At 41.3% G+C, this 27,566-nt stretch overlaps 1 long non-coding RNA gene across 1 annotated transcript; it reads left to right on the forward strand.

Annotated features, from left to right (window-relative positions):
- Window positions 1–735: 735 nt before the first annotated feature.
- LOC115272077 lies at window positions 736–26,967 on the forward strand. The gene is made up of 3 exons (XR_003900234.1): window positions 736–838; window positions 24,700–24,818; window positions 26,122–26,967. It is a non-coding gene; the product is annotated as an uncharacterized LOC115272077 (long non-coding RNA).
- The last annotated feature ends 599 nt before the right edge of the window (window positions 26,968–27,566 follow it).

The raw sequence follows: 27,566 nt of genomic DNA on the forward strand, positions 1-27,566 counted from the left end.
AAGGCCAGCTAACACCCTTAACATTCCTAAGGGCGGGCCTAGAGATAGAAGCTATAGGTAATCACTTATTCCTTAAGGCTAGTTACACCCTACGTGAGGGTCCTGGGTCCACCCTGTAATGGGTTAATACTCTAAATGTTGTGATTGGGTCCTGCCAAAAGTAACGAAAACTCTGGATGATTAAAGTTACTGCCAATGATGTTATGTGATAATGATTGGACCCCTGTACCTGTGTCACAATTTCCTGTAACTCCCCCTTCCCAAAGCCCATAAAAATCCTGCTCAGCCCTTGTTCGGGGCTCTCACTGCGCTGGTGAAGTCTGTGAGCCCGAGCTTATAAGCCCGTAATAATAAATGCCCTTTGCTTTTGCATGCGTGACTCGGTCTCCCCAGCGGTCTCTGGTTTTGGGGGATGATATTGAAATCTTGGGCATAACAGTATACTCATGCAATGCTGTATTAAATATATGGCTTGAATAATTTTAATAGACAAGCCTATCTATGACAATATAGAAGACTAGAATAATATAATTAAAAAAATTTTTAATGTTCTACTTATTTTTGACAGACAGAGAGAGAGAGAATGAATATGCAGGTGGGAGAGGGGCAGAGACAGAGGGAGACACAGAGGCTCCAGGCTCCGAGCTGTCAGCACAGAGCCCTTTGTGAGACTCAAACTCATGGACTGTGAGGTCATGACCTGACCTGAAGTCTGATGCTTAACCACCTGAGCCACCCAGGTGCCCCATCCTTCTGCCCACTCGTCGGCCCAGCGCCCACACACGCCTACTTGATCGATTCCAGGAAGAGGGCATCTGTGTACAAGTCAGTGGTCCAGGTCAGCAGTGGGATAGTATGGTTTTCTAGCAGGTGACCTCCCTCTGGTTACGAGGGCTCCAGGGATGAAGTCAGAAAGACTCTGTGCAAGGCAGGAGGAACACGAGCTGGTTAACACGTTGGAAAAATGACCTCACCGCGGAAGTTTCTGTGCTCTCCCAACTTCTACCTCTGTCTCTAGCCATGATTCTGAAACTTGGTTATTTATGGTGTCCTTCATTCATGGCCGTTTCTATTTAAATTTTCTTGTTTTTCTGAGAGTTATGTCAGACCCTTGAAAGCAGAAATTGCTGCTGACTCTGCTTTTTCATCTTCTGTGAGTCTCCACAGTAGTGGGTGCATAAATTAGTCAACTAGTAGATACTTGTTTACATTCTGGTCTTTTGAATTACCAAGTTTTCCTAGCAGGAACAAGGGACAGAGATTTCATGCTAGAACAAAATAATAATGCTAAGACTGGGGACATCTAGGTGAGCGTCCGACTTTGGCTCAGGTCATTCTCTGACAGTTTGTGAGTTTGAGCCTGACATCGGGCTCTGTGCTGACAGCTCAGAGCCTGGAGCCTGTTTCAGATTCTGTGTCTCCCTGTCTCTGCCCCTCTCCTGCTCATGCTCCATCTCTCTAAAATATAAGTAAACATTAAAATAATTAAAAAAAATAATGCCATGACTGAAAATCTGATAAGAATGAGAAATAATGATGTGAAATTTCTAGAAATGTTCATTGCTTTCTCTTCTCAGAGCTATTCAGAATTTAGGACTTATATTGTTCCCCACCACCATGTTCTGTTTTCTTCCTGTGGAACTGAGTCTTAATTATGTAAGACAGCTTCCCAGGGGCAGCGGCTTGATACTACAGAGTTGGATCTAGAACTCACGGTTCTTTCTAAACGTGGGTTATTGACATCTGTGTCATTCTTGGTTTGCATATACATCTTGATAACAGTTTGGTTTTGTCTTCTTCAGCTTTAATACAGTAAGTAAAACCCTAAACTCTTTTTAGGAATCTGGCTTATTCCTTTAACCTGTTTTGTGTTTCTTTAGAATAATAGGCTATTATTTATAGTTCAGATCTTAAATTAAAAACAAAAAGCAAAACAAATTTTGTTCCAGTAATTTTTTTTTTTCTTTTGGAAGAAACTCTTCAGTGTTCTGTGTGGAAAATGTTGGATTCTTTTCCTCTTATTTTATATTCTTTCTTCCTCCTTTTATCCCTTCCTCCTTCCTTTACAACCAAATATTTAAACTAAAAGGAGATCATCTCTTGTAATTTTACCAGATTAAAATATGTAAGCTACAGTGATTCATTACAATAATTGTTCTTTCAATTAAAAACAGATTTTATTAAATACATACATCAAATAAGGGGTATGTCTTTTGAAAACACTGGAAAGAGAATAATCCTCTGCCATTATAGGTACTGTTTTCTTTTCTAATTTTCAATTCCTATCACTGTTAAAGAAATCTAACCTGTTTTTTTTTGTTTTTTTGTTTTTTTTCTTTTTTTTTTACTGGGAGGTATTTCTTTCTATTGGTAACTCTTCAATTCTGAAAATAAGCTGCATGAATGTTTTAAGTGCCCTAAGTTGTTATAGAACATTCTTACCACAAAAACCACTTGTAAGTTGATAGAAATAATAGTCATCATTTCTCAAAAGCCCAATGATGATATTGAATTCTGCCTTATTCTTATAATCCAGGAGCAATCTTGCTTTGCAAGAATAAGGAATTGTAAACGTGTTCAATTGCTTCTTTTTCCTTTCCAGCTGGCAGACTATTAAATAAAAGTGAAAACTGTCATATTTGCGGATTACATAGTGGAATATTTAGCTTCATTCGCTTATTCACAATGCACACAGAGTTTATCAGTATTGTAGAGTATCATTATATTTGTGTGGAATTTATGAGAGATGGGAGAAAATGGTGCTTTTTAGAAATCAGTGTAAAAGAGAAGGCAGATGGAAAAAGAGTAAACTCCGTTGAAGGGCGTGCTAACCATCAACCCAGTAATTATTATTTCTACATACATTGTGACGATATCAGTGTCATCCCACTCTGGCCGACAGCTTGGTATTTAATTGCTATGAGAGTTAAAAGCTAAGCCGACCACGTAGTGGTGAAGGGTGTGACTGTGAAATTCTCCAGTCCCCGTTTACTTTGAACTCAAAACTAATTAGAAGCACAGCCCTGTGCAAGGAACCGAGACCCTCTAAGTAGAATTTTCCTGGCTTATACAGCAGCAGTCCTAATATCTACATAATTGGTGGTTGTAGGAATTTAATAAGGATGGAAAGTAAAAATAGTGTGCTGTTTGGAACATGGTGGCCATAGGATATCATCATTATCCTAATGGCCAAACTGATCTATGCACATTGATAGAAACTGCTGCATAAATTATAAACCAGGATTAATGCTGGGCATTAGGTAATGTGAAGGAATATATATGGCATAGAAAATACCGCCCGTGGTAGCGTAGGGAGTGTGGTGGGAAGAAAGAGCAAGAAATACATTAGACAGAGGGAAGGGAATAGAAATAAAAAGGGAGCGTTTTTTATCATTAAAGATATAAGTGTTAGCCTTCTGTTGTTTTTGTTCATTAGAAGTCTGAAAAAATTGGCATGATGAAAATATAGAAATAATGTTTTCTGTCATAATATTACATAACATGTTAAAATCTGAGAGATTAAGTTTGGGAATATTCTCAAACTGGAAGATGCACCAAAGAATGAGTATTGATGTGAAAGCATTTATGCTTCAAGACCCAGATTTGGATTCTGGTCCTAGAAGTCTGTGACAAGATCATATGTAACACTGAATGGGTCACTTCCCCGACACTCAAGATTGCTTATATGTAAAGAGTATAACTGATTTTTGACATGCATTCTATAAAAATTGGGTGTCCAGAGCAAACACATTTGGGAAATGCTGTGTTCACTCTTGGCCTCTGTGAGTCCCCCACATGCCTGAGCTCACTAAAGAAAGGTTGGAGGACACAGGGCCAGTGGCCCAATGGATAACACGTCTGATTACAGATCAGAAGAAAGGTTGGGGGGTGGCACCTGGAGTGGCCTAGTCGGTTAAGCGTCAGACTTCTGATATCAGCTCAGGTCATCATCTCATGGTTCATGGGTTCTATCCCCACATCAGGCTCTGTGCAGACAGCTTGGAGCCTGGAGACCGCTTTTAATTCTGTGTCTTTTTTTCTCTCTGCCACTAACTACCCTGCTGTCTGTCCGTCTCTTTCTCTCTCAAAATAAACATTAAAAGAAACAAAAGGCTGGGAAAGTCCTGTAGTCAAGACACCTTGTTACTTTTATTTCACCCGTTGTGACAGATGATTATTTAACCACGTGACTCTTTTTTCATGTTAAACTGCCCTCCAGTGGCATAAACTTCAGGAAAACTTGATGGGGTGGGGGGAGGGGAGGGGTGGTACTTGTCTTCTTCTGTGTTAGGGAGTCTATTTCATTTTCTCTGATGGCAGAGAAGAGCACATTAACTTCTGTGAGAAAACCCGATAAGTTAACTGATCACTTCCGATTCCTGGGGGAATGATAACTCAGGACAGGGGAACTTGAGCTACTAATTTCTTTTTACATGTCCGAAGGCAAATAGAAAGGAGATCGAGTTTTGTTACCCGAGCCCAGGAGAACTTGGCATTTGTATTGTTTTGTACTGTAATACAGGGGTATTCTTAGAAGATCACAATAGATTGAGCGTTTCTGTATCATAATAAACAAATGACAACATATAGGGAACTATTGAGAGTCCAAGCCTGTACTTGTTAATTAACCACAGTGGCAGATTCACTGTCCTTAAATCTAAATGAAATACGGCTCACATTTTCCTGTTACAGATTATTAAACAAAAGTATAAAAGTGGCCGTGTCTCAGAGAATTGTTGCTACTTATTGGGACTCGGGAGCACATTTGTTAGAGTAAATTCAAGACATTTCCTATTTTTGCTTTGAGAAACCATTCTGGAGGGCATCCTACCTAATAACCGGTCCTCTGAATCGATGGCCATTGAAAAGTAGCCTTTAATTACTCAAGGGCTGACTGACCTCACCTTAAAATTGAGATCCAAATCTCATGGGAATGAGCATGGCTCTGGTTCTCTGATGAGGAAGAAGGTGCTAGAAAGCAGAAGTTTCTAGAAATCTGCTCTTGTAACCTACTTGTGTCACAAGCTGAGGGGATTAAGGGGGCGGGGGGTGTATACGGGGAGGTGTTTGCTTTAAGAGTGGCCTTTCCTGCAAAGCCACCTGGGGAGTGTGGATGGGAGGAAGCTATTGGCTCCGGGCACCGATGACCCCAGCACACTGCGGCAGCCAGGTGCTCAAGACACTGGTCACTGCGGGAGCCACGTAGAATCCGGGACAGCACAAGCTTCAGGACGATGGCAGCGAGCGCATCTGCTTGAGGGGCCTGGTAGAGGGACGCCAGAAGCAGTGGAGCAAATCTCTTCTGCACTGTTCCTCCGGTGCCGCTACGGACCTCAGGTCCCCAGGGTGCTGGAATCTGTTTTCTGTATGATTTCATCCTATTATCTTGAAGCTCCTTAATTAATTATAAAGTAGAAAATGAGATTTGGCACAAATGTACAGACTTAAATGTGTTTATTTGTGCTCATCGCTCCAAATTCATATTTCATCTGGAATTATCAGGATGCAAAGGTGAAATAACTACCATTAATAATGCCTGGACCCACAGACCTAACACTGTGCTAAGACACTTTCAAGTAGTCTTTCAAGGTGTTAAAGTAGTTAGGAGACCCACCGTCACCCCTGCTGCTACCCCTGAAAGATACTGATCATAGAATAAAAACCAAACGTGTGTGTGTATCATGTAGACATTATACATATGTGTGTGTGCGTGCACTTTTACGTTTTTTAAGACACTGGAACTTGACCAAAAACAAAGTGGAGACACATTTACCCTTGAAAGTTTCACCTGAACCAGGTAAAATGTGACCTTGGCTCTCTTGTCCTAAGCTGTTGTCCTATTAGCACAGCTTTGGGGACAGAGAATCCCACCCGCTGGAACTGCAGGGGACACCATGTAGCACTGCGCTGGCAGATTGAATTTTGGGGGGAAATCCTGGTTGTGAGAGCTCCACACTGGGGTGAGACCCAAAGCATGTATAACCTCTGCCTAAATCCCCTGTCTAACCCCTGCACTTTGCACGTGGGTGGGAATCCAAAGGCATGGTGTCTCCCCTGGGGAAACAGGGCCAGGAAGTGTAGGACTTGCATGACTTGATCTGTATATACTTCGGGTGACAGAGAGCCAAAGCCCCACTGGCCCGAGGTGGTGGAGGACAGAGCTCAGGACCCGCCTGGCAGAAAAGAAGCTTCCGCATCTGTGTATAAACTTGCCGCAGTTCCTGGCTGACCCCCAGATGCTTCAAACTGACCTAACATTTGCAGGAAACATAAGGGACTGAGAATAGAAAGAGCAACACTGAAAAGCAACAAAGTTGTGATGCTTACACTGATTTTATGATGTATAAGCCCAGAGTAATAAAGACACTGTGATAGTGGCATAAATATAGATGTATGAAACAACAGATCTCAAAGTGTAGAAAAATCTTGTCAATTAATTTGATAAGGGCTTCAAGGTAATCTGTGGAAACAATCATCTCTTCAACAAATAGTGCTACAACTATATATATGTATGTGTGTGTGTATGAAACATATATACTTCATATAAAAAAGGAGCCTTTATCCACACCATATATGAGTACTAACTCAAAATGGATAACAGATAGGGGCGCCTGGGTGGCTCAGTCACTTAAGCGTCTGACTTCGGCTCAGGTCATGATCTCACAGTTCACAGGTTGGAGTCCAGCTATGCTGACAGCACAGCTTTAGATTCTGTGTCTCCCTCTCTCTCTGCCCCTCCCCTGCTTATGCTCTGTCTCTCAAATATAAGCGAATGTAAAAAAAAAAAATGGATCACAGTTCTAAGTGTACAAGCTAATACAGTGAAACAAAGACAGTTTCGGTACCCTACGCTAAGCAAAGATTTCTAAGCTAGGATACCATAGGCACAAACAATAAAAGAAAAAATGATCAATTTAATTTCATAAAAATTGAAAAGCCAAAGATTGGGAAAAAATATGATACATATGACTGACAAAGGTGTGCATCTAGAGCATATAATGTCTATTAAAACTCAATAATATGACAAAGCATCCTATTAAAAAAGATGGTCCAACTGTTTGAATAGCCACTTCATAGAAGAACATGTAAAAATGACCAGAAAAAAGCTTCACAATGTGTAGGATGTTCTTTAATGAATGACATTTTCACCTGACTTCCAGGATTGTGTTCTTGGTCCTTTTCCACACTAATTCATACTCTCTTCAGTGTTGTTGTTGTTTTGTTTGTTTGTTTGTTTGTTTGTTTTTGGTGTTTCCATGTTCCTCAGCCTGTAAGATTTGGATCAGTATTAGATCACTTCCCTTCTCTAACCCTATCACTCCCCGAATTCTGGATGAACATAAACCACTGACTATTTGAATTCTCCAGTTGGATATCTCTTTTCAGTCTCAAAGTTAACACTTCATAAAGGGAATCCCGATGCCCATTCTCAGGCCTGCCCCTCACCTCCTCCCAAGTGTGATCCAGTTACTCAGACTAAATCTTTGGGATTATCTTTGGCTCATGCCTCTGATGCCTCACATACAACTCACCAGCAACGTTTGTAATCCTGTATTTTAAAGGAAGGATTGGGATTTGAAGCAAGAAGGTCCCTCAGTTAGGTAATCCCCTTCACTTGCTGGGGCATCATTTTTCCTACCCATATTTCAGTTCTGTTTTCAAACTATGTCCAGAATCTGACTCTTATGACCATTTCCACTTCTAGTGCTGGGATTCAAGTATATGCCATATAGCTCTCATGAATTATCATAATAGTCTCCTAACCTCACTCTCTGACTCATATTGGATGGCATTGTTCATTGTTTCAGAACAGACCCATTTGGTCCCAGTTTCAATTTCCCTCTCTTGTACAATATAAGAAGAGTTATACAGAGAACATACAGTCTTTCTCAGCCCCTGGGGTGGCCTTTCCTGTGTGTAAAGGAGAAAAGGAAAGGAGAGGGAGGGACTCAAGCCCAACAGGGAAATGTCAGGGCCTCTTGGACCTGCCTATGTCTGAGGAGGATTAGATCCACAATCCAGGAGCAGAGATCCCTGGAAGGATAATCTTTTCCCTGAAGAGTGCAGATTGGGTAGGAAGAGTCAATTCAGTCATGAACACAGCATTTAATGAGAAAAGTCATCATGTGGTACTAGGCAGTGTAAAGAACACATTCTACCCCATCTCCAGCTCATGCAGAATCATCAAACTGTCTGAATAAGGGGGCACCTGGGTAGCTCAGTCCGTTGAGCATGCAACTTCAGACCAGGTCATGATCTCATAGTTCATGAGTTCAAGCCCCACATCGAGCTCTCTGCTGTCACTCTCTCTTTCCATACCCTACTTGTACTCACTATCTCAAACATAAATAAACATTTAAAAATAAAAAAAACTGTCTGAATGAGTATCTTTTTATGAGGTTTTAGGTTATATAAAATTTTTTTAATGTTTATTTTTGAAGGAGAGAGAGAGACACAGTTTGGGGAGGGGGGGCAGAGAGAGAAAAGGAGACACAGAATTTGAAGGAGGTTCCAGGCTCTGAGCTGTCAGCACAGAGCCCAACACTAGGATCAAACCCCTGAACTGTGAGATCATGACCCGAGCCAAAGTGGGACACTCAATTGACTGAGCCCCAAGGTCTTAAGTTACGTAGTATTTTATAGCTTATAGAACACTTTCATTTTGCTTATTATCTTTTAATTGATTTATTCATTCAACAGTTACTAATTGTTGCCTTTGTAACTCAAGGAGCTCCGGTAGTTTCTAGGGAAACATTAGGCAGACAATCCATGGAGGTTTTGTGGGTGCCTCCTTTTCAAATCCTTTCTTCTTGTACCTTAAGGTACATGTACTCCTGAAGGTCCTATCTGCTCACAGAATCTAATGTTTCTCAACTTGCTGCCCTTTACTTGTACTGTTTCTTTTGCTCTGAATATCTTTACCCACATTTGTATGTCTGAATATTATCTCTTTCTGAAATCCAACTTCCGTCATTGAGGAAGCATGCAGTTTCTCCCCTTCCTCATGGTCAAGAGCTGTAAAGAATGGAGATTTCATCATATTGAGGAGCTATGACTTTATCATAGTTTCATAGATGTTGACAGTGACATGAGACCCCCAGGGGAGGCAGAGGGCGTTTTGTTCCTCAGCAGTGGCTCAAGTGGGCACATCAATGTTCCTGACTCCCTCTCCATCCCTACTTCTGCCTGGGAGATGTGGCCGAGGTCAGGGGACATCCAACAACCATGGACTGTCCCACAGGACAGAACCCCTGAGCTTTGGGAACCTGAATCTTTTATAACAGGACCTGTGCCTCAGAGGCACATGTGATACTAGGTCGGAAACTGTCCTGCTCTTTCACTCCGGAGGAAGACACTCTGTCTCCCATTGCTGCTCGCTCTACAACTATCTCTGAAAAGATAGTCAAGATAAAGGGAGTGCAGAGAGGGAGGGGCCCATACACTCATACTGCCACAAATCTGTACCATGTTTGGCATGGGACTTTTAAACTTATGTTCTTATTTATCCTTGTAAGCTCTATCTTCATCATCCCCATGGCACTCACCATAGTATTTATTTGTTTATTGATCACAGTTGATAGTTGAGAACTTACAAAGACAGCAAGGAATATATGATAAAAAGGAAGACCTTTCACATAAAAGGCAATTTGTCCCTATTTGTCCATGGTTTTGTTTTCATTTATTTTAACACATTTATATTTATATAATGAGCCTTCAGGGCCCATCTAGCGGTGCAGGGATGGAAGGAGAATTGCATGATGATTACATGTATGATGTCATCCATGGATGTGCTCCAGAAGCTTGGTGAACGTTTGAGTCAATTCATTTATTTAATTTTTTTAAATGAACAGGTCATTACCAAATGTTGTAAACATCAAAGACCATCTGTATGTTAATTTGCATTGCTTTGTCATGTTTTCGTCAGACTTCAGTGGTGCAGAGCTTTCTCGATATCATGAATGTAAGGGAGATTCTTACATTCATGTAAGATTCTTAATCCCTTGCCATTATTTGTAACTGTGAGAATCTGAACATTGCACAATCAGAAGAAAATAGAAATTAATAAGTAAAACTGCTACAGATTTGCAACTAACATCTATAGGTCTTTCAGGTTTTAAGAAATTGTCTCTATAAAGTAAAATTATAAACATATAGGTACCTAGAAGAAAATTTAAAATTCCTCCCTTCAGGGACACGTGGGTGGGTCAGTGGGTTAAGCATCCAACTCTTGATTTTGGCTCAGGTCATGATCTCACAGTTAGTGTGACTGAGCCCCACTGCAGACTCTGTGCTGATAGCTTGGAATTCATTCTCTCTCTCTCTCTCTCTCTACCCCTCCCCAGCTCTCTCTCCCTCCCCACTCCCCAAAAGAAATCAATAAACTAAAAAAACAAAATCTCTAAAAAAAAAAAATCGCCTCTCCAGATCAATGTCTTTTTTTGTGTACATGTGCTTTTAAGAAAAGCTCTACTAAGACGCCTGGGTGGCTCAGTTAGTTAAGCATACGACTTCAGCTCAGGTCATCATCTCAGGGTTCATGGGTTTGAGGGCCACTTCAGGCTCTGTGCTGACATGAACAATCTGGAGCCTGCTTCAGATTCTGTGTCTCCCTTCCTCCTCTGCTCCCCTTCCCCCTGCTCATGTTCTGTCTCTCTCAACAATTAATAAACATTTAAAAAAATTTAAAAAAAGAAAGGCTCTATTACCTGAAAAATATTAAGAACATGAAGAACCACTCTAGAGTTCCCATATTAATAAAACAATAAAGAATGCAAAAAAGACTTTATTCTCACTATAACTTAGATGTGTAACTAAGTAATCATTCATTTTTAACAAGAGTATTGAACACCTACTATGTGCTGGGTGTTATGCTGAGTACTCCAGCAAACAACACCGACATCCACTCCCTTGTGGGGCTTGTCTTCTAGCACTTTACATTCGTAGTTAAATAAGCATTCTGCCACATTCTGCCTTCCTTGTCGAAGACAAACAAGATGACTTGAGGTGTTCATGACATTTTGGATTACTTGTAAATGGCTGTATCTCTCAAGTAGTCAAATTTAGAGTTAAACGTAGACATTTTGGTGTGTCTCTTTTTTAATAACATTAAAGTGAATGTAGATAGATGGTAGACAAAAGAAATGGAGTTTTGTGCAGAATCTAAAAATAGATGCACTAAGGTTCAGAATTCTTAACGTGTTTTCCCAGTGATTCCATTTTTCAAGGCACTGCTCTGCTCTGGGCCTGGGATGGTGGTCACTAGAAATGGAGAAGGCACACTGAGAGCACCCTACACACAAGACAGGGCCTTGTGGTGGGCTGAGAGCGGGGCTTGGGGTTCACCTGAGGTAGGCCTGAGAGGGGGCCTGGGGGAGTTCACCTGTGCGGGCCAAGTAGGGGGCTGGGGGGACTCACCTGATGCAGGCCTGAGAAGGACTGGGGGGGTTTACCTGTGCTGAACAAGTGGGGGGCTGGGGTGCTTACCAGAGGCAGGCCTGAGAGGGGGGCTTGTGGGGGGCTCACCTGCAGCAGGCTGAGAGTGGGGCTGGGGGAATGACCTAAAGCAGGGCAAGTGGGGGGCTCGGGAGGGCTCACCTGAGGCAGGCCGAGATGGGGCCTGGGGATGCTCACCTGAGGCAGGCAAAGTCAGGGGCTGATGGGGGTTCATCTGTGCCAGGTCAGGAGGGTGGGCTGGGGAGCTCACCTGAGGCAGACCGAGTGGGGAACTGGGGGGCAGTGAGCTGACAGACTCTCCTGATTCTTTATTTTCTGTTTCAATGCCAGTAAGATTTCTTGCCATAGGCCTGCTTCATCAAAGAATGATCTGGATCTCTCTTAACTTCTTATGCGAATTCTCCAGGCTCTGAATACTCATATTGAATTGTAGAATTGAGCTGTTCTCTCCACAGAGTTTACATTTATTACATAAACCCTGAGCTGGCTCTTGTCCTCCCTGGGTTCTGGCTACAACATGGATGAGTTGCTGACTGACTCTAGGAAAGATGCCTATAAGGGTCTGATGCAGCATAAGCTTTCTCCAAGAATTATTATTATTATTATTGTTGTTATTATTATTATTATTATCCCAGTGGTGTTCTGGCATGCCAGTGAGGTATTATAGCCCCAGGAGAATTGGTCTGAAATAGTTTCTTCATCCAGCTCTAGGCCAACCTGTTCTCTGTGGGACTTGTGCTGACCAGAGAGGGGCACCTTGATTGATTTTCCTTATTAACACTGAACATATGTTATTTTCATAGAGAATACAGTTACGTTTGACATGTCCTAAGAAAAATGTTGTCTTTACTGGAACACAGCTATACCAATCATTTTAAGTTCATATTTATTGTCAATATTGCCTGTGCCTTGTTTTTGAACAGGGACTGAGTTGAATTTAGTCATCTCTGGCACCCAAAATCATGTGAAAACATAGGTTAAAGAAGTAAAATATTTGACAAAATGTGCAGTTATTTTTTTTTCTTTTTATAGTTTTTATTTTAGAGACAGTGTGCAAGCAGGGGAGAGCCTTGGGGGCGGAGGGGAGAGAGAGAATCTTAAACAGGTTCTATGTTCAGCACAGAGCCTACATGGAGCTTGATCCCATGAACTGTGAGATCCTGACATGAGCCCAAATCAAGAGTCTGACGCTGAACCAACTGAGCCATGCATTGTCTTTTTAATGGTTGTTCAACTAAGTATTAGAAAGTATAAATCACCTTGTTGAAAGAGTTATGCTAATAAACACCAAGTTTTCAGAAATTTTGTGAAAATTGCCTCATAGGAAATGAATGGAATAACTTTAAATGGGAATACTTAATCAGTAATTAGAACAGCTGACATGGGTTTTCCCACCATTCTGGTTCCCACAGAGGACTTCCTTGGTTGACCTCGAAGAGTTCTGAATTCCTGAGAAGTTTCTAGGTGTCCTAGGTGTGTAAGAGCATGTGTATAAGTCATCTCCATGAAGACAATAGAGCTCTTCCTAAAAGAACTTAGAACCAACCCTATAAGTTTAGTCTGTCTGTCTTAGTGCCACCCATGTTTTCTGGACACTGGTGTGAAGCCAAATGCAAAATCTGACATTATTTCAGTTAAGCATTGGATTATAAAAAATATTATAGGAAGCATTTTTAATGTATTATGTTAGAAAATTCTGGTTGTAAGTTATGTGTTTTGAATAACTAGGTCTTTTATAGTCTATACTAAAACCATAGCAATGTCACATGTATTCAAATTACAGCATAAACATTTAAAAATGTAAAGAAACTTGTAGTGTCTTTAGTTTTTTAATTTTTACTTTTTTAATGTTTATTTATTTTTTGAGAGACTGTGAGCAGGGGAAGGGGGAGAGAGCAGGAATCACAGAATCTGAAGCAGGCTCCAGGCTCTGAGCCATCTGTCAGCACAGATCCCAACATGGGGCTCCAACTCACAAACTGTGAGATCATGACCTGAGCTGAAATTGTTGGGTGCTCAATCAACTGAGCCAATCAGGCGCCCCCATAGTGGTTTTTTTTTTTTACAATAGCATGGTTGTTGTTATTAACAAAAATCACTGCCTCTCACAATTGTTTTAATGGTTCCTCTCATATTCTATGGGAGTTCTTAAAGAGTGGTTAATGGGTTCAAGGTAAAAACATTTAATACATGTTTGTGGTATACATTTGAATGTGGTATCTGCTCTATGGAATTTTTTTAGATTTTAGAACATTCTTATGAAGAGAAGCAGTTGGAGAGCATAGATACATTGACTAAATGCAGACAAGATGGAGGTGATGATTTTCTGAAATACCTTTATGATTGACAGCAGGCCTTACCATGACCACAGTGAAAGTTACAGTATCTGCACCTAGAACCTTGTTACTGTTGTTGTTGCTGTTGTTGTTGTTGGTGGTGGTGGTGGTGGTGGTGTGTGTGTGTGTGTGTGTGTGTGTGTGGGAGTTCCTGCATAGCTGGTTGAAATAGCCACTCTTTCCCCATTGGTTTGCTCTGCTCCTTTGTCAAAGATGAGTTGGCTTTATTTGTGTGATTCCCCTTCTGGGCTCTCTGTTGTGTCGGTCCATCTGCCTCTCCTCTTCCCCATGCTACATGGCCTTGGCCACTGTAGCTTCATAGTAAGTGTGTGAATTGGGTAGTGTCAGCCTACTGTTTTGTTCTGTTGGTTAGGCTATGCGAGGTCCCATAATATTTTATGTTTAACTAGTATTTCCTAAGCTAAGAATATTGGACGCAGTGGTGAAAAAGAGAAAGAAAGCCCCTGTTCTCATATGGCCTCCATCTGCTTTGTTTTTTGTATTTGTTTGCTTGTTTTTTTGTTTTTATGAGAGAGAGAAAGACAGACAGAGAGAGAGAGAGAGAGAGAGAGAGAGAGAATGAACAGGGGAGGAAGGGGAAAAGGGAGAAAAAGAGACAATCTTAAGCAGACTCCACATTCAGCATTCAGTGGGGGAAGACGTACTGGTGTTTATATCACTGAATGGCATTCATTCAACAGGCATCTACTTAACAGATGCTGCATCACAGACCTCCTTGCGCTCACTGGATCCTTCCATGTTTCCAACCTGTCATCATCTCTGATCTCGAATCAGATTTTCTTCTTCGTTGCAGTTTCTGGCCCTCTTCTCACCTAGGGGTGGGGCACTGATATCCTGTGTGACCCCTGCCTTTCCTCAGCTGCTTTCAAAGGGAGTAGGGACCATCCGATGTCTCATGGCCTCCCTCCCACAGAGACACAGAGTCTCTCTCTCGTTTCATTAAATTTTCTCCACAGGGTTTGGGAGGAGATCAATAACTTGTATACCAGAGAGACTTAGGATCAATTGTGTGCACAAAACAGGCCTTGGGAGGAGCATGGCCAGAAGTCCATCCTGGGGCTGAGACTGTTGCAGGAGGCACTCGATCGCTTCCTAACGACCTCACACATCACTTACACATTTGGTGGCAGAACACTCTGTGTCTTTGTCAACTGTTTTCCCAGCATTGTAAAATAAAACTCCGTGTACGTGTCTTAAATGCTACAGTGAGAGGTCCTTTGATAAGTACCAGAGATGACAAAAACTTGCAGCTGCTCTCAAGAAGCTTCTATGGAAGAAGAGAAACAACCAATTATAACACTGAAGAGAAAAGAGCAGTAAATTAAGAACTAGATTAGAGGCACTGAAATGAGCAAGGAGGCTGTTGGGTCACCTGACATGCAGGCAACTCACGAACTCCTTGTCCTGGGACTCATAGGTTCTTGAAGATGGAACACGTAGGGTAGAGACACTGTTGAGTCCCTACTGTGTTTGTACAGGTGCTGCTGTCACTCGGCCCTCACTGGGGTGTGGATCAGGGACTTCAGATTCTATGGCCTCAGTGTTTTAGGGACAGTGTGGTTAGGAACGCCAGATGTGGCAACTTCGTAGGAACAGGAGAATCCATCTGCACCAGCTCAGTGATCTTTGTGTGACAGTGAAGTGTTTATTATTTTTAACATTTTAAAAATGTTTTTATTTATTTTTGAAGGAGAGAGAGGCACAGAGAATGAACAGGTGAGGGGCAGGAAGAGAGAAGAAGACACAGAATCTGAAGCAGGCTCCAAGCTCCAAGCTGTCAGCACGGAGTATGATGTGGGGCTCAAACCCATGAACCACAAGATCACGACCGGAGCCAAAGTCAGATGTTCATCTGACTGAGCCACCCAGGTGTCCCAACAACAAAGTGTTTTTTAAAGGTCCTGGGTGTCTGGTGTTAGAGGTAGGGGTGAAAGGACTCTGGGGAAGGGGGTCTGATGGGTTTGTGGCATTTGGTTAAGGTGCTCTTCCAAGAAGAGGGCTGTGTTTCACATTAAGGGCTGTGATTTCTTGGGCCCCTTCAGAATTTAGGAACGTAGAAGCCAACATGCTCCCCCTGGCAGAATGCAAGCTCCGTGAGGCCAGGAACTATTTCTATTTTGTTCACTAGTGCATCCTGTGAACCCAGGACCTGGAAACCAGTGGGTCCTGTACCAGCGTATGCCACCTCGCACTCACCTGCTGCCGGGGCATTAGCTGAATGTCAGACATAAGCAAGTGGGGGAGGGGGCAAGGAGGGACCCAAGGATGCATACGGATCAAGTTCTGGAGGAGCACAAATGCATAGTTACCTAAATCATCCTGTCCATTCACACTTTTCATCACCTCACAGCTTCCTTCTTCCAGGCGTCTTTCAGCTGAGCGTGTTCAGTCCAGCGTCTACAATACCTAACCTCTGAGATAAGATGAATCCTCAGCCTCATATTCTAAGCACCCTATAATTTGGCAACCCTATTCCTTTTGCAATTTTTTTTCTATTTCTTCTGAAGAGAGCCCATCTACTGTGGCGAGGATGAATGGTCATCAGCTAACCCCAGTGCAGCCCTCATTGTTCTAGGCCGCCGCCACAGCTGCGCCAGGCCACGTGGCTACTCCTGCCCGATGGCCGTAGAGCTGTCTGCTCCACATAGCAGAGCTATACCTGAAGGGGAGTCGCCTGACCTGTGACAGAGTTGATGCCAGAGACACATAACGCTTTATGGTGTTGTCATTGAAACTCCCAGCTCTTCTGTCACGGTTCTGTTTACTCGGTCCTGGAGGACAGCGTTATCAGCTGCGCTGTCCATCTGGGGACACCTGTTTCTCCTCATCTCTGTTTACCAGACTCTTTCCTCTTCTCTGAGGGCCAAATCTAGTCTTAGACTTTCCAGGAAGCTTTCCTGATCATTTCATGTCAATGGAGAGGGTTGATCTGCTGGCCAGCTGGTGGATCCTTGCCCCTGATTTCCCAGGGGGCCTGGATTTTGGCCTATGTGACTGTTTACCTCTGAATGCTTATGTAGATTTCCCGACAGCCATATTACAAGCTTTTGCATTTTTTTGCTACTGAGTGACTCATGATACAGACAACATGATGGTTGCTATCTAAAGACCGTGATTGATTTCTGCAAATTAGAAAAAAAGTGTTTTTTTTATCTGAAATATCTACTATGTCAAGGCCAGATAAAGTCAGAAGTTCTTCCTATACAGTTTTTTTGAATAGGACTTGCCTCCTACTAAACTATTTGTATTATAATTTTAATGTTTTCCCATTCAAGTGAGTTCAAAATGATAGAAGGAAATATGCAGAATGGTTAACAATAGCATTAGCCATTGTTTTTTTGCTTGGGACCTAGAGGGTAATTTGAATGATAATCTAGTGGTCAGCTCCAGGGACAACTGAATCTCTGAGTGATACTGGAAATTAGGAAAAGAAACCCTACATCTCAGCCATAGTATTTAAGTATGTTGAAGTGAACCCCACATTCACCACTGTGGGTGTAAACCTCTGCCAGACTCTCGGAGTAGGGCTGTAGTGGCAGAAATATCATTTCCAAAGTTTTCTCTGCCTATCTTCATCTCCCACACACATTTCCAAGGGCATCAGAGGGGACAGGATTATCTCGAATCCTCGAGCAAGCTCATCTCATAAACTACCAGATAAAAAGCTTGAAAATTACCAACATTAAAGTGAGCTATTCTTCCCAGATTAAAATTTGAGGTTGCTAAGCCCTTTTGAATATATCAGTTTCTATTTATGAGATCAGTGAATTTTGCTCTCAGTGTAACCTGACTCTTTTATGCAAATTAAGCTGATGTGATTCTTTTTTAAAAATTTCTTTTCTGCATTGCTCAGAAGCCTTAGAGCTGACCTTTCAGTCAGAGTCTCTGTGGCCCAGCACAAAGGTGTGGCCAGTGGGAAGGGAAAAGGCATGTCGGGTCTTGATCCATGGCTCCGCCCCTCTCATTTAAGCCTCTGAGAATGAGGCCATCATTGCTCCCCAACATTACACCTTGTGTTTTGTGTAATGGGCCTGAGGAACAGTGGTGCAGTTCTGGGAGCCCTGCTGGGCTTGCTGCTGGCTGGTAAACAGGCGCTTCTTGAGTAGATTTTAAAACAGGAATGCTTTTCCAAATAAATGGTAGGAACCATGGTAACTGGAAATTTACTCCATTATAAACCTTTGCTCTGAGAAGTCAAAAGGAAGTCAAACTTTATTTTCAATGCACAAGGATACTATCTATGTAAAGAGGCTCTAGGCTAATGCTTTCATAGCATTAGCATTTTGTAAATGGGCTTTTTGGAAAGCAAATATTTCCTGAAATGAATATCTGAGAAGCCTATGTCAATTGCAGTTATATGTGTGCATTTGTGTGTGTGTGTGTGTATTTGTTATATATATGTCTTTATATGTATTCATATATACTCATTATATTTGTTATCTCTATTCTGTATATTCTTCTTTATCTTTCCCTCCAACCCCATACACCCCAATAAGAAGATTTTTTTTTAATTTCTTCCATTCTACAAGTAGCTATTACAACTTATGGGGGAGGAGTGCTGAAGTGCTTTAATAGTCATGTTAATTTTCAGGACGTGTTTTGCTCCTGTGAAATTAAATTACAAAGAGAGTTCCAGGCATCCTTGCCTAGGAAAGTTACTTGGGCAAAGCAGTGTATCAGTGATTGTTTCTTTAGGCTTTCATCTTCCTTAAGGCTAGATGTGGGAAGGGCATGATTTGCCTTTTGTGTCCTTTGAAGTTAAGGAAATCTTCCTCTTTTTCATTTTGGAGTTAATTGCATCAGAGGGTAAGTAAAACCATTTAAGAATAACAGTCCTGTAAGTTACTTCTAAGAGAAGGAATTGGGGACCCTATAAGAACGATTAACATATTGACCATGGAAATTTCCTACAAAAGTATATAATCTACAGTTTTTTACAGTAAATGCAAACTACTGAAAAGTAAACAGGATTTGTCTGCTGGATTGTAATGATCACTGTTCACAGAAAGTCAGTATTCTGTAGTTAAGCACTCTGAAAACAGATTGTCTGGACTTGAACGTTAGCTGGACCATCCACTGGCCGTGTAAGCTGGAGCTCAGTTAACTAAATGTCAGTTAACCATTTTGGATTCTTAGAGTCCTGTTGACACATTTTGTTCCCTTCATTAGTTTGACCAGATTTCCTAGCAGATGGCAGTGGCTTGAGTTTAATCTAGTCTAACTGTTCTAAATTATTAACCTAATTAATTACCCAGAGACCGACTGTAATGGGGTCTGGCAGGAAAGACATATATATTAAGGGTGTTGTAAATGGGAAAAAAAGAAAAAAGGCAAAAACTAAGAGCTTGTCCATTTTGCAAAGAAAGAGCATTGACATGGAATCAAATGGTATTGGGACAGGAGAGCCATTTCAGGAAGCACAGCAGAGATAAAATGTAGGAGAGGAGGCCCTATCTTAGCAGATAGAAGGTTCCAGACATCCCAGCCAACAACATACTTTGCATCAACCAGAATGCAAATACCCAAAAAATCCACTTTTGTCATGGGGAAGACAAGCTGTGCAGAAAACATCTGGACAGGAGAGCAACTTGAAGCAAGACCTGGGACCAGTGTGGTCGGGAGGAAGTGTAGCAGAGAGCTGGTGTTTACCCGCACTGGGAATCACTGTCACAATTGCTGCTGCTCAGACACAGAGCAGGGAGCCACGGTCTCTCCCGATCTCTGTGCCAGGGTCTAGTCACGGCTACTGTGTCATCGCTGGTTCCTTATCTGAGGCTTTTTAAATAGAAGCCAGTCCTGGGGCACCTGGGTGGCTCAGTCGGTTGAGCGTCTGACTCTTGATTTCAGCTCAGGTCATGGTCTCACGGTTATGGGGTTTTCCCCCAGTTAAATGTGACATGATTGCGTTATTCCAGTCGCATCTTAAGACAGTGTCATGTGCAAGACACTTCTTTTGCCTATTTACACTGAGCAGGTACACCTTGCCTGTGACAGAAAATAAAGTAAAATATAGATGAATTTCAGAAAAGACATTATCTGACCTCTCTGGGTGTTACTTTCCTCATCTATAAAGGAAAGACAGTAAAAGTGCCAACCACCTGCAGTAGTTGTGAAGACGAAGTCGGTATATGTGCAAAGCACACATATATTCTTAGCACATATTAAATGCAGTGAATGATTGCCATTATTATTATTAATATTTATTATTTATTGTCAGTGGGCTGAACAAGAGTCAGCTAAACAAGGAATTGAGAATAAGGACTAGGAGGCACACTTATCCTCCACTCATTTGTCACACACGTGTGCAAGCACACGCACAGGCACTAAAAGTCACATAAATTCTTAGAGGAAAGTAAAGAGACATTAAAAAAATTAAGAAATAAAATTGAATTTAAATGATCATATTATTTTTCCTAAGTGAAGAGTTATTTGAAATTACTCTCAAAGCTTTAAAAAAAATGAAACTATATATTTTCACAAGTAATAAATGTGGCCGTGATTCTGCACAGGCCAAGACAGTGAGAGAGGGTCCCAGGCCTCTTGCCAAGAGGGTTCCTGGCTCTGCATTAGAAGAATTCAAGAGCAAGCCATTTAGAGCAAGTGTCAAGGATATATTAAACATAGGATAAGAAAGGAGCTACTTCGCAAAGTAGTGTCTCTCCTCCCAGCTGAAGAAGACCTCTCTTTGCCTCTATTGCGTTTTTTATTAAGTTTTAATTTTAATCCCAGGGTAGTTAATGTGCAGTGTTAGATTAGTTTCAGGTGTGCAATGTAGTGATTCCACACTTCTATACATTATGCAGTGCTCATCGTAAGTGTGCTCTATAACCCTCATCACTTATTTCACCCATTGGTCCACCCATCTCCTTTCTGGTAACCATTGGTTTGATCTCTGAAGGGAGAGTCTGTTTCTTGGTTTAGTTTATTTGTTCTGTTTCTTAAACTACACATAAGTGAAATCATTAGGTATCTGTCTTTCTCTGACTGCTTATGTCATTTAGCATAATACACTCTAGTTCCATCCACACTGTTGCAGATGGCAAGATTTTTTTATTTTTGTGGCTAAATAATATTTCATTACACACATACAGACACTGAATCTTCTTTATCCTTTCCTTTATGGATAGGCCCCTGGACTACTGACGTCTCTTGGCTATTGTAAACGTTGGGGCACATGTATCCCTTTGAACTAGTGTTTTCATATTCTTTGGGTTAATACTCAGTATTATGATTACTGGATCATATTTCTATTTTGAACTTTTAGGGGGAACCTCCACATTGTTTTCCACAGTAGCTGCACCAGTTTACATTCCTCCCAACAGTGCACAAGGGTTCCTTTTTCTCCACATCCTTGCCAATACCTGCTATTTCTTGTGTTGGTTTAGCCACTCTGAAAAGTGTGAGGTGATATCTCCCTGTGGTTTTAATTTGCATTTCTTTGATGGTGAGTAATGGGGAGCATCTTTTCCTGTGCCTGGTGGCCATCTGGATGTCGTCTTTGGAAAAATGTCTATTCATGTCTTCTGCCCATTTTTTAATTGGATTATTTGGTTTTGGAGTGTTGATTTGTGTATGTTCTTCATATATTTTGATTCTAACCCTTTATCAGATATGACATTTGCAAACATCTTCTCCTATTCAGTTCATTGTCTTCTCATTTAATATATTTTTTAATGTTTATTTCTTTTTGAGAGAGCTAGGAAGATGGAGTGCAAGTGAGGCAGGGGCAGAGAGAGAGAGGGGGACTCAGAATTCAAAGCAGTTTCCAGGCTCTGAGCTGTCAGCACAGAGCCTGATGCGGGGCTGAAACACATACTGCAGGTTCATGATCAGAGCTGAAGTCCGACATGTAACTGACTGAGCCACCTAGACGCCACTGTTTTTTCATTTTGTTCATTGTTTACTTCACTGTGTAGAAGCTTTTTATTCTGATGAACTTCCAATAGTTTACATTTGCTTTTATTTCCCTTGGCTCAGTAGACATATCTAGAAAAATGTTGCTATGACCTATATCAGAGACATTACTGCCCCCACTGTCTTGTAGGATTTTTATGGTTTCAAGTCTCTCACTTGGGTATTTAAGCCTTTTGAGTTGATTTTGGTGAATGGTGTTCTAAGAAAGGGTTTTATAAGTTTTTGAAAACTAGCTAAACTTAAGGGAGGGGATTATTCATTTACTCTGGGCTTAGCATTCACTTTGGGCAGTGAACTTTCCAGTGTCTTAGGGTTGTGGAATCACCCACAGGGAGCAATTTTAAGAATGTCTGGCTTTTGTGACTTTTACTGCCAGAGGGAGTGAGGTCTTGGGGTTTTTTATGAGTTGGATCTTGTAACTGTTTTTATGACCTGCTGACTTTTAGGTTAAGGGTCAGCCTAAAACCAAAATGGCTTTACTTTGGTCAACTGGTCTCCCAAGCCCCCCTTCCCTGCTGCCTCAGTGGGAGGTTCATTCCATTGTAATTTGACAAAATGTCTCACTTTTGAATCAAGGTGTTTGTTTCCATTTTATTATTCTCTTTTCACTATTCAAGCTTCCCCATAAGATTTTTTTCAGGTTTTATCTCAAAATCACTGAAGAGGAAAATTTTCTCTTACTTCACTGAAGACATGAGGAGCAAGGGTGCCTGGGTGGCTCAGTCGGTTAAGTGTCCAAGTTCAGCTCAGGTCATAATCTTACAGTTTATGAGTTCGAGCCCAGGGTCAGGCTCTGTGCTGCAGCTCAGAGCCTGGAGCCTGCTTCAGATTCTGTGTCTCCCTCTCTCTCTGCCCCTTCCTGCTTGTGCTCTGTCTATGTCTCTCTCTCAAAAATATTTAAAAAAATATTTTTAAGGAAATAAATATTTTTTTAAAAAGACACGAACAGATTGTTGGCAACAAGAGGCCAAGGACTGTGGAGGATGGAAGGAGGGAAAATTGAGGGGAGTCGACTTTAGTAGGAGTGATGCACATAGTGTGATGGAATCAGTTTCCTCAACCTTGTAAGGCCCTGATGTCAAGAGAATCTAGAAGAGGGAGAGATAAACAACTTCAAAAATTAACTGGGTAAAATGAATTCTCAATATATCTATTAAAGCTGCAATGGAAAGATTATGGGTAAACCAAATGAAATATTGACCTGAATAAAAGGGCCTGGAAGTAATTAAGATAAAATTAAAACCGACAGAACAAGAGCAGCAACCTCTCCTGCGCTGTAAGATTATAGTCGAGAGGTTGAATGAGCAGCTTTGTGTGAGTTATAATCTCGAAGGAGGGCAGTGAAGCTGTAGCCTTCCCACCAGGAAACAACCTACGTGTGCACTGACGGACTAACAGATAAAGAAGATGTGATACACACACACATGAATACTTCACAGCCATAAAAAAGAATAGAATCATGTCATTTGTGGCAATGTGGATGGACCTCAGTAGTCTTATGCCTAGGGGAATAAGCCAAAGACAAATACCATATGATTTCACTTACATGTGGAATTAAAAAACCAAACATTAAAAACTCGTGGAGAAAATGGACTGTGGCTATCAGAGTGGAAGGGAGTTGTGGGGGAGGGGAATGAATAAAGAGGGTCCACTGTGTCATGTTGGGTGGTAACTAGATTTATTGTGGTGATTACTTTGCAGTATATTAAAAATCTATCTTGTTCATCTAAACTAATATGATGTTATATACCAATTTTACTTCAGTAAAAAATGGTGACAGTTAACTTCATATATAAACAGAGCTTGCCACATAATGGAAAAAAAATCTAATGGAAAATTCAAGTTTCTTTTTCTTCTCCACTGTGTTGTTCATATACCTTAATATTTGCGATTTTGAAGTGATGTCACAGTTGGTATTCTTGAACTCATTGGCTATTCTACCACTTAGAATTTTTACCTGAGCAATAGAGGCTCAAGGTGATGTTCAGAGGTGTGTAGATAAGCCAGTTGGATATGAGTATGGTCTGTGCCCCCATTAAAGGGCCGTTAGCAGAAGGTACCCACTTGGAGCACGTGAAAGCTTTTATAAAGAAACTCAGTGTTCGAAAGAAATCAGGTGAAGCTGAAAAAAAAAGAGGGGGTCAATTTGGCATGAGGAGGGAGACAAAGGATTATGTTGACTTCAGCAAAAGGGTAAGAAAAAACAAAGAGAATTACCATTCTTTTACAAAACCAATAGTTCACTGATTTCCATTAAAATTAAGACTGACAGTTGAAATTCAAAAATTGTGAGTAACCACTTAATTAATTAGTTTCCTTCCAATTATTAAAGCTTTCCACCAAGTTTTTAAGAAGATGAGCCCGAGGAAGGCAGCAGGAGTGAGTGCTCAAATACTTCCGAGGAAACGTGGTGTTGTCGAATTGTTAACCCTGAGCAGGTCGGGAGGAGCCTGGTCATCCTGGAAGGAACCTTGGTCCCCAGGCACAGCTGCCCATGCTCGTGACTCTTTTATTGGCATAGAGTATAAAAAGGCAATGCCATATCTAATTTTATATCCATTTGGGTCCTCATATGTTTTTGGCTGATATAATGTGTTTAAATTATAGTTATTCCTAGTTTTTAAAAATAACTCTATATTAAACATTAAAAATACTAGCAATTTTGGGGCGCCTGGGAGGCTCAGTCGGTTAAGCATCTGACTCTTGATTTCAGTGCAGGTCATGATCTCAGTTCATGGGGTCAAGCCCGTGTCAGGCTCTGGAGTGACAGCGTGGGGCCTGATTGGGATCCTCTCTCTCTCCCTCTCTCTCTGCTCCTCCCCTGCTCATACATATACACACACCCTCTCTCTCTCTCTCAAAATAAATAACCTTTAAAAATATATTAGCAAAATTAAAAGTTAAAAGTAAAGGTGGACCTTCCTTTCCACGTACTAAAAAGTGTAACTAATTATACTTTACTTTGTAATTCAAGGTGCGAAACAACACAAAGAGTGCCCTTCCCTGGACACTGGGATGGCTGGCCTTCCTGTTGCTGAAGGACAATTGCCTATTTGAAAAGTAAAGCAGACAGTATAGAGGTGGGAACAGAAGGTCAGTAATAGAGGCCGTACTATTTCACAGTGTAGTTTTGATATGAAGTCCCGATGAATATCTTTCATTTTGTGTTTGTACAGAATGAAAATTGACCAATACCTTAGTGAAAGTACCCAAAGACTACTGGGGATAGAATTTAGATAGCAGGGGATCAGTGATTTATGAATAGAGCTCAGAGAAGGAAAACAGAAGACAGAAATAAATGAAAAAACTCAAGCATTTACCATTTTAAATAACATTTCAGTATAAATGGGGATTAAGGAGTGCACTTGTGATCAGCACCGGGTGACATATGGGAGTGTTGAATCACATATTGTATGCCTGAAATTAATATTACACTGTGTGTTAACTAACTGGAATTTAAATAAAAACTTGAAAAAAATGGTATTGTTTGATATATGGCCACAAAGCAACAGAAAAATCTTTACCTGGATGAGCTAAGAAATTACTATTTGATGTAATATATTGTTTCAAAGTTCTCAAAGATGAGTTTTAATTAAATCATTTTATAATCACTTTTAATATTAATTTTCTATTGCTACTATAATAAATGACCACCGACTTAATAGCTTAAAACAACACAAATTAACTTATGCTGTGCAACAAATGTGGTCAAAAGAATGAGAAGACAAACCACAGAATGGGAGAAAATATTTACAACAGAGTATCTGATAAAGTAGTGTTACCCAAAATATATAAAGAACTCTTAAAATTCAGCAATAAGAAAACTAACACTCCAATAAAAGTGGGAAAAATGTGATAGACACCTTACCAATGAGGATATACAGATGGAAAATAAGTATATGAAAAGATGTTCAAAATCATATGTCATAGGGGAATGCTAATTAAAGCCACCAGGAGACACCACTGCACACTTGTTAGAATGGTCAACATCTAAAACACTGACAAACACCAAATGTTGGCAGGGACATGGAGCCACGGGAACTCATTCATTGCTGGTGGTGTGTGTGGTGGTGCAGCCAGTTTGGAAGGCAGTTGGGCAGGTTTCTTTCTTCTTCTTCTTTTTTTTAACCATGGTAAATACACCTTTACCATTGGATTCAGCAGTCCCTCTCCATTGTATTTACCTAGATGAGTTGAAAACTTATATTTCTTTCTCAGTTTTGGAGGGAGGGTGCGTAAGGAATAAGTCTGATTTTTAACCCACTTTGAGTCTGAATGAAAAAGACACTGCAAAGACTCACCTCTATTTTAGATGTAGCTGGTCATAAGAGACTTTGATTCTCATGCTGATAACCCAAGCAAGTGACATAATCATAGTTTATTTTTAAACCAACAGATAGCTGAGGACAAAAATAAATTTATATAAACTAGATATAAGTGACAAGACCATCGGAGGAGAGAAGACACCCACTGCTGTGCTCAACCCCGACTGAAACAAAGGGAGACCAGCCTCCTGGATAGCCCAGGCCAGGGAGAAGCCAGCATATGGACGAGTGTGACAGTGCTGGGGGTGGGGGCAGGCATAAAGCAACACTCTGCTACCCTCAACACTTCCCTTCAGGTTTCGGTGAGTCCTGGGCTTTCTGTCTCCAAAATGCAGGCAAGATAGAAGATCCCCGAGAATCTCCCCAAGATACTCCAGGCTTTCTGTTGATGAACACAGAGGGAAGAACCACCTGACAGGAGCCTCTCAGAGGAGATACCTACTTTCATAAAGTGGGGTCTGCGTTACAGTCCCAACAGCCTTCTCAAGGCCAAGTGTGGGGCTGCAGAGCCAACAGAAAGCTGGCCCAACACACAGGGCAGGTCCGAGACAGGCTCCCAGTGACCTAGAGAAGCATCACCTGGGATCTGAAGCAGAGACTGCCCTGCATTCATAAAGCAGGGCATGCCTGTGGCACATTGTGGTCTCTTTGTGTGCATCGGGGAGCCTCCCCAGGGCTCTGACCCCAGGCCCGGCAGAAGGCGAGTCAGGATCCCAGCCTCAGACAGGTAAACAGAATTGACCAAAGCTGCTGCAAATTCCAGAGATAGCCCCACTACAGAGAATGCTCACTCAGTTTCCACTCTCTTGATCTGATGGGAGAAGAGATGAGTGTCTCCTTGGAGACAGAAGGGAAGAAAGATCAGGGAAGGAGAGAAGAAAAAAGATAGGAAGAAAAAGAGAAAGAGGGAAGAGGAAGGAAGGACGAAAGGAAGGAAGGAAGGAAGGAAGGAAGGAAGGAAGGAAGGAAAGAAGAAAGAAAGAAGAAAGAAAGAAAGAAAGAGAAAGAAAGAAAGAAAGAAAGGAGGGAAGGAAGGAAAGATCACAGACATGGATTTGTAGATTGGATGATCAGTTTAATGCAGTGATGTTGCGTCATACCCATCCACACTCAGAAATGATGTATAATCTTGTTCGGCTTTGAATTTTATACCTCTTCTAAAAATGTATTTTTTGCATCTTTTGTTTATTTTGCATCCTTGGTAGTGGCTGTTGGCACAAAGTATTATTATTTGTGTGTGTGTGTGTGTGTGTGTGTGTGAGTGATTTGGCAGGTTTTCTTGGGATGTGCTACTGAAAGACATCCTATGTAGTCACCTTCTGTATGGTCCTGCCCCAGGGTCAGAAATTCAACCATTGAAGTGCTCCTTCTTTGTGTTAAGATATCATCTTTAAAGGCGTTGGTGCATTGCAAATCCCTTTGGTAAAATTGTATTAGTAAGTCCCTAAAAATCATCACGTTTTAGTGTGAGGCAGGAAGTTTTCATAGAGTGAAAGTAAAGTTGAAAGTATAATTC

The sequence above is a fragment of the Suricata suricatta genome, chromosome 2 (assembly GCF_006229205.1).
Source record: "Suricata suricatta isolate VVHF042 chromosome 2, meerkat_22Aug2017_6uvM2_HiC, whole genome shotgun sequence".
Lineage (NCBI taxonomy): Eukaryota > Metazoa > Chordata > Mammalia > Carnivora > Herpestidae > Suricata > Suricata suricatta.